This window comes from Leiobunum rupestre, chromosome 4 (genome assembly GCF_980474605.1).
Source record: "Leiobunum rupestre chromosome 4, qqLeiRupe1.1.hap1, whole genome shotgun sequence".
Taxonomy (NCBI): domain Eukaryota; kingdom Metazoa; phylum Arthropoda; class Arachnida; order Opiliones; family Sclerosomatidae; genus Leiobunum; species Leiobunum rupestre.
Genome location: NC_143387.1, coordinates 12,593,052 through 12,600,702, shown reverse-complemented (window position 1 = coordinate 12,600,702; position 7,651 = coordinate 12,593,052).

Genomic DNA, 7,651 nt, shown 5'->3' with positions numbered 1-7,651 from the left:
ATATCTTAAATATGGTAAAACAGAGTGAAGCAGACCAGAAAAACAAAGTCGAACGGCTTAAGGTGAAAAAGGACACCTAAAAGGTTCAGCTAGTGAAATGAATTGTTTATTCCGTGTATTGCCTTTTATATTAAATGAGTTTGTAGATTTTCAATCCGATCATTGGGAGATTTATTTACTATTGAGGCAATTGTGTGATCAAATTTTGGCCACAAATGTTCCTAATGAGTCCTTACCGTGCCAAGAAGATTTAATCGCCAAATTCCTTGAAAAAGTGCGAGATACATTCGAAGTTAATATATTGACCCCAAAATATCATTATCTCATTCATTATGTATCGGCTTTAAATCATACGGACCTTTATCTACAATTTCATATTTGCGTTTTGAAAGTAAGCACCGATATTTCAAATCGGTGGCTACAGTATCCAAAAAATTATATTAATATTACCAAGACGCTTTCATTCAGGCATCAATATTGCGAGTGCTACAATTGATTGTCCGAATCAATTCAGGGTTTTCAATAAATCACAGGAGGAAAGTTTATACAAAAAAAAGAGTTACCATTAACGCTACAAGATCTGTTACCAGAACATTTTCCAAATCAATTGTTTACGTTAAAATCGTCAACATATAACAATGTCCATTACGTGGTTGGAGGTTATTATTTTTGTAAAGTCATTGGAGATAATATTCAGTACTTCTGAAATGTTTCCTATATGTTTTCTGTTAACGAACAGATTTATTTATGTGGCCAACGATACGATTCAGAGCGGTTTTCTCGTAAACTTCATTCTTATTAAATTTCTACACCAACTGATGCTGAATGGATTTTTATGAATGTGGGATCAGAGATAAATTATGTGATGCACGGATTCGTACATTGCAAATGGTAAAAATTACATAACTATGCGATGTGCGGTTTGGGAAGTTTAAACACATGACATCATTATTAAGAAAAATAGACGTCTACATTATTTCTATATTTCTGGTAAAATAGCTTTTTTTCATCCTCGACTCAATAGTCTCGGTATATATATGTTTTGAAATAGTGGATTAGGGGCTGTTCACAAATTACATAAAACCATTTTTTGGACTCCCCCCTCCCCCTCGTAACAAAGAGTCACAAATGGAAAGACCCCTCTTCTCAAATTACGTAACAAAATATCGAACCCCCCCTTAAATTATTAGAGTACGTAAGAACTAATATGCTGGTAATAAAGTACAATAAGATCAGTTACTAAATTTTATTGTTTGTAATTTACATTTGAAATTACAACTGTATTTTTATGCAACACTTTATACCCATGGGTATGAAATTCTTTTAAACGTGAGTAAACCAATGAAAATGCTTATGTTTTTAATAATTGCGACTGTTTCTGAAAGTGATGAAAATTTTATTCTACGATATTAAAAATCAGATGTGTTACGTAACATTTCAGTGAACCATCCCTCCCCCCACGTAACAATTCATAACGCTTGCCAAAACCCCCCTCCCCCTACCACGTTACGTAATTTGTGAACAGCCCCTTCTTTTCTATAGAACACGTCGATTATATAGATATTTTTTCGACACTCACTCAACAGGGACTTGCCCGCCATTTTAGTCGGTTTATCTTTCTTCGCGCTAAAAACTATACGAAGAACTCGTGTCGTTCATTTCTTCCCGAAACTTCAGGATTGGAAAGGAATAAGAATATGAGAAAAACGTTCGCGAAGAACTTCCGCCTAACGCTTAAGATGGCTACTCGGGTACGGCGCGAATAAACGAAAAATAAAAATTAAACTTTTTTTCTGTAAATAGAGTGGCCCAAAGAAATAGTTTTCTCAGTCCGAATCATTCCTCTAGTGACTCATTTTTACACCGCGATCAAACGCTCGCGAACATTCTTTAGCCCAGTGGCGACACCATAGGGATCGGGGTATGGGATCGATACTTAGAGGATTAACACTCGATTTGTTTTATTTTTATTTTTAATAGAAATATTTGGTTATGGCCCCAACTTTGTACATGAGCTTTTTTATCTGCTTGGATTATTATTTTTTGATGTCGATTGATGTATTAACGATATAAACGTTTATAAATAATAACGTTAAATCCTAGAAAAGTAAATACACAACTTTATAATTCTATAAGGCGTCATTCTAAATCGATCGTTAAAAATTGTTGGTCTTTATAACTTAAAAGTATTAAACAATGATTATAATAATAATAACAATAATCAGTTAGGCTAATACACTCGGCACCACCTTAGGCCTTAGTCATCTAGCGACTTTTGAAGCCATCAATTCAGGTGGCCGGGTTACAATGCGTAGAAGAGTGGTGGAAAGCCCTTCATTCCACGAGAGCCAACAGCTCCCTACACTCACTATTACTGTTAACCTTGACAAGTTTTTATGGAAGGGAAAAAGTAGAGCTCAGGGGAAAACCCCTTAAACCAGTAGGGAGAGTCTTGCAAACTCAACCCCGAAGGAGTTGTTTCGAGTTTTCACCCAGTGCCACAAGCTGAGATCGAACCCGGCTCCTCTTGCTGCGAGACGAAAGGCTAACCACTCTGCCACCCCACTTCCTATGTAAAGCTCAAATCAGGATATAATCTTTATAGTTAGGTCAATAATTAAAGATTTATTTCATTTGATACTATAAACTTTAATTCGCGTTTTTTTAGTGTAAATTTGATATTAAACACTTTTTGATTTAGTTGAATTTAAATGGAATTATTTTTTAATAGTAGGTTTGAAAAGGTTATTATAAAATGTTTGTACCCTATCGATCACTTAACACCAAAGGAATTTAAAAGGTTCCTATTATCGAAAACTTCCTAAAATATTCACTTAGTGGTATTTAAACTATATAACTGTATAAGAGGGAATAAAAAGAGTATACATATATTTAATATACCTTTTGTAATCCTTTGAAAACAAATATTATAACCCAAAAGGTATAATTTTCTTAAAACGTACTTTAACAAACCTTTAAAATACCTTTTTTTAATTTTGTAAGAGGAAGCGCGTGGTTCCACTTATTATTTTAACCATTATATACTTTATTTCCATATTTTTTACCTAATGTTCACCGGGAAATCAACCTAATAAATTTTATATTTCCTTTTTACATTGAAACTGCCTGCTATTCAAAATTTCTTTAGTAAAACAATAAAATAAAATAAACGTATAAATAATCCGATCGTAGGAGACAATTTAGTGTGACGAATATTAATAAAAAGCAAATAAATTATAGTGAAAAATGAAAGTTAAGTTTCATTTTGAGCAAGTGAGCTTAAATAATGATATTACATAATAACATACTTAATTTTTAGAGATTCTATTATGGGATCGAAAAAGTTTCCAAAATAGCCATTGAAATGTATTCTATCGTCTTCATAATTAACCTCCATAAAATATGGTATCTGTAATTGACAAAATGTGTGGTAACAGTATTATTTTTGAGTTGGTCTTCTAAATTTCGTTTTTATGAATTTATCGCTACGGAAAAATGTCGTTTAGAGGTATTTTAGTCAAATACGTTTTAAGCGTTGCGCAAGAGTTTCGCATTGTAATTTTGACATAAATGGTTTTATTTAATTGTCACAAATAAAAAACACTATACAAGTTAGTTTTATATTTTTATGAAATGCTTATTTCAAAAACGCTATGTTAATTCTATCATCATGTTGTGACATTTGTAAACACTATGGAATATCTTTGAAATGTTTACAATTTTGTGATATACGTTGATGAGTGTTGATTTTTATGAATTATTTTAAGCAAACCTATTAACATAATATTAAAATGTAAACTCGCTCCTTTAAATATTAAAACCACAATCATGATTATTTTGAGATAATCAGTAACATTTAAAAAAAAACAGCTCTATAAAATTAATTTTTAAATATCGATCCTACAGTTATACATCTTAATCTCGTTCCTTAATCTGATACATCGATCGATCAGAAAATATTATTTTAAATTAAAATTTGAAAAATCAAGGTACAAGAATTGAGTTTTCAGTTTATGCATAATAATGTTGAACCACAAGAATATTGTAAAAATAGTAGATGGACTTTTTTAATAATTGTCAAAAAAATCTAGAAACTTTAAGAACCCTATCAAATATAACGGAAAGCCCGATTAAGAGGCAAAATACGTATTTTTGTAATTATTTTTGGTAACATAGTTAAAATTTAAATGCATTTTTAATGGTTTCTTGGTGAAAATATGCGCAAAACCAAAAATATAGCTCTGACTAAAATGAAAATCTTAAGGATATATGGAGTATTTTTGAAAGAAATATTAAATTTTTTATTGTTGATGTGAATAAAACAGATTTTTTTCTTACTTCTTGCACGTAAAATCTTAAAGAATATTGCTCCATTTTTTATTTTTCCAAATATTTGTTCAATCCTGTGTTAGAAATAAGAATAATAACTTTAAGTGAAACTAAAATAAATTTAAACACGCAAGAGGTTTTTAATAAGTTAAAAATCTCTTCATTTAAATTGTTATTGAAAATGTAGTAAAAGCGCCGGGAATTCTCTTAAAATAAAAACCTCTAAAGGTTATAATTAGTTCACTTCCATAAGTTTTGAGTAAAGCACTGTAGGCAACGATGAGCTAAGTTGTTTTAAACATTACTATGTTGTTTGAATTATAGTAACGTAAAAAAAATATAAATTCATTCATCATATACTTAACCATCGCAAAAAAAATAAAAGTTTGAACAATTTCTGCGATAACCTTCAATGTTTGATAGGGAGTAAATTCAGAATGGTTAAAATCTGGGGTTTTATTCTGCACAGACGCCAATAATCCGAACCAGATTTCTCGCTTTTACATCGAGTCGGTTAATAACCAACAAAACCAAGAACCAAAGCAGGGCTAAAATATAAGTTCACGTGTTGTTTTGCTTTTCAACGGCAAATGTAAAAACTTCAATGCGTGGATAAATTTCCTGATTAAAACTTCATTGTAAAATTTAGTTCCAATAAAACGTGGCGTTATTAAGATGGAAATTTTCTCTTCGATATATTTCTGGATACCTTATTTCTTAGAAGTCATTTTGAAGGGAAGGATTAAGAAGTTAGGATCTCTCAAGAAATTGATATTTAAAATTATACTAATGAAAAAATATATACTTCTTGAATCCATTTCGGAATTTAATTTAATACATATTGTGGTTCTACTAGGATTTTAGTTCGACAGAAACGTTAATATTCCTCGCTTTCACACCTAGTCTGCTTTTATCCAACAAACCCAAGAAATCAGAAAAACCAATGAATCGCGTGTATGTTCTTGCCTTTCAAATGATATATATAAATATGTCAATGAATGGATTTTCTTTCTTATAGTTCATTATTACAAAAATTAGTACCTAAAAAAGTGAGGATCAACATAAAATATTTAGTGGGAATCTGTGAATGTTGATGTTATTTAGCACTGCTATATTGCTTCAGACCTTATTTCTTACAAGTCGTAAGAAACCGGTCTACCGTTGGAAATTCTGGCTATTTTAGTTTTTCACTCGTAGATCTATTTGGTCCGAATTTTGCGTATTTTTGTTTGCTCGAAGACCTATCGGTACGAGCTATTTATAAGTTTTTATATTTTCTTCAAATTTGTTCAGGATTTAGCTTTTTTATCCCTTTTTATTATGGACTAATCTACTAATTCGCTAATTTTATCTACTGAATTGACATGAGTTCCATCTAGAACGTCTAGTTGCTGTTAAAAAACCTTGGACATTCAACATGTTCGTAAATAATATGAGCTGTTGACAGAATTGCAGCGTAAGAAAGGTGTCATATCTCATAACCATGTGCTCTTGGATAACTTCTTGGAGAGTCTAAAAAATGCTTTGCACTTACAATTCTAGAACTGGCCGCAGATGCGTATTTGCGGAAATATGAATAAAAGCAAAGAAAAAAATTAATTATTATTCAAAAAGAATAATGCTTTTTCATTTATGTTTTTTTTAGTAAATTGGAATATTTTTACCTCTGTTAACTAAGTATTTAAGGAAGTTTGCCCCTAGGACTGTTTTTGTAATTAACTGTAGAGTAACTTTGTGGTCGGCTTAATTATTACTCTAAATGACGAGTATTTATATGTCATTTACTTTACAGAGCTGCAGGGTAGCAAAAATGGCATTCTATTTCCGATCCGTTTTTTTCCGATATAATATTTCTATCCGTTTACGTTCCGTTTCATTTTCTCCAACCTTTACCTTCCTTTTCTGTAACGTTTCATTTCTCTCCAACCTTTTCTATCCGTTTCATTTTTCTTCAACCTTTTCCTTCCTTTACTGTAACGTTTCATTTTTCTCCAACCTTTTCCTCCCTTTTCTGTAAAGTTTCATTTTCTCCAACCTTTTCTAACCGTTTCCGTTCCGTTTCATTTTTCTTCAACCTTTTCCTTCCTTTTCTGTAACGTTTCATTTTTCTCCAACCTTTTCATTATTCTCCAACCTTTTCCTCCCTTTTCTGTAACGTTTCATTTTTCTCCAACCTTTTCATTATTCTCCAACCTTTTCCTCCCTTTTCTGTAACGTTTCATTTTTCTCCAACCTTTTCAATCCGTTTCCGTTCAATTAATTATCGTCGAATTATTCCGTATATTTCCGTTCCGTTTAAATTATCCCTACCTCTTCCATCCGTTACTCCATTTTTAGTACAATGAATAATTTCCAACAACCCCGGAATCGAAAGAACCACCGCTTCCTTTCTGTCTTAGGAAAACCTGGAAACCTTAGAATATGTTTAATATTCACAAAAATTTAGAAAAAACTGCTTTATTTTCTATGACTTGCGAAACTTGACTAGTATACAATTGTAAATTGTCGTTCGTCCGCCTCGTTGAAACCTGAAAGGCTAACTACCGCCAACCAATATATTGCGCATATTCCGTTCCGTTGATGTTTCGGAATTTTGTCCAGATTCCGTTCCGTTACTACGATTTCTTGGTATAATTGTTCCGATTCCGTTCCGTTGTTTTAATTTCCAGAAATTTGCTTCCGATTTCGTTCCGTTTTTCCTACTTTTGGAAAATCAGCGCCGTTTTGTCCCATTCTTTTACCTTTTATATATTAGCACCAATACCGTTCCGCTGAGCTGGAACGCAATGGAGCCTCCGGAAACGTAATAAATTCCGCTCCGTTGCTGCTCTCTAATTTACTTGTTACTTTGGTTTTCTTGTGTGTCACTTAAACTTATCCAAAAGAGTTTAATATTATTTTCCTCAACCATTTTGCCACCCTCAAAAGAATGTTACCAGAACTTTAAAATCCTTAAATATATTATATGTTTGTCTCGGAAAATATTCCTGTTGGGGCCTGGGCCATTACTTTTTGATAAAAACATTTTATACTTAAGATTTGAGCAAGAAAATTTACGGCTCAACTATTTATCATATCTCACCAGTCAATGAAACAGGGTACACGAAAACGCGATTTATGTTTGGAAGATTCTAACAAATACAAATGTGTGCTTATTTCATCATAATGTTACCTTTAATATCAGAATGCCTTCTTTAAATTGACTAGATTCGAACCATAATAAGGGGTCGCGGCCTCCGTATGTTTTTTCCTGTGGGGGCTCGAGCCCCTCAGCCCACTCGGGGTCGCCGCCACTTGGTGGTTTCTTTTCACTGGTTCCTGG